This window comes from Condylura cristata, unplaced genomic scaffold (genome assembly GCF_000260355.1).
Source record: "Condylura cristata isolate star-nosed mole 26May11 unplaced genomic scaffold, ConCri1.0 scaffold00002, whole genome shotgun sequence".
NCBI classification, from domain to species: domain Eukaryota; kingdom Metazoa; phylum Chordata; class Mammalia; order Eulipotyphla; family Talpidae; genus Condylura; species Condylura cristata.
Window position 1 is genome coordinate 3,284,215 of NW_004567103.1, and position 479 is coordinate 3,284,693.

Genomic DNA, 479 nt, shown 5'->3' on the forward strand with positions numbered 1-479 from the left:
TGTGTGTGCCTGCGCGTGTTGTGTGTGTGCCTGTGCGTGTGTTGTGTGTGCCTGTGTGTGTTTGTGTGTGTGTCTGCGCGTGTTTGTGTGTGTGCCTGTGTGTGTTGTGTGTGTGTCCGTGTTGTGTGTGTGCCTGTGTGTTGTGTGTGTGTCCGTGTTGTGTGTGTCTGTGCGTGTGTTGTGTGTGTCTGCGTGTGTTGTGTGTGCGCCCGTGTTGTGTGTGTGCCTGCGTGTGTTGTGTGCGCGCCCGTGTTGTGTGTGCCTGCACGTGTTGTGTGTGTGCCTGCGTGTGTTGTGTGTGTGCCTGCGTGTGTTGTGTGTGCCTGCCCGTGTTGTGTGTGTGCCCGCGCCCGTGTTGTGTGTGTGCCTGCCCGTGTTGTGTGTGCCTGCCCGTGTTGTGTGTGTGTCTGCGTGTGTGTTGTGTGTGTGCCCGTGTTGTGTGTGTGCCTGCCCGTGTTGTGTGTGCGCCCGTGTTGTGT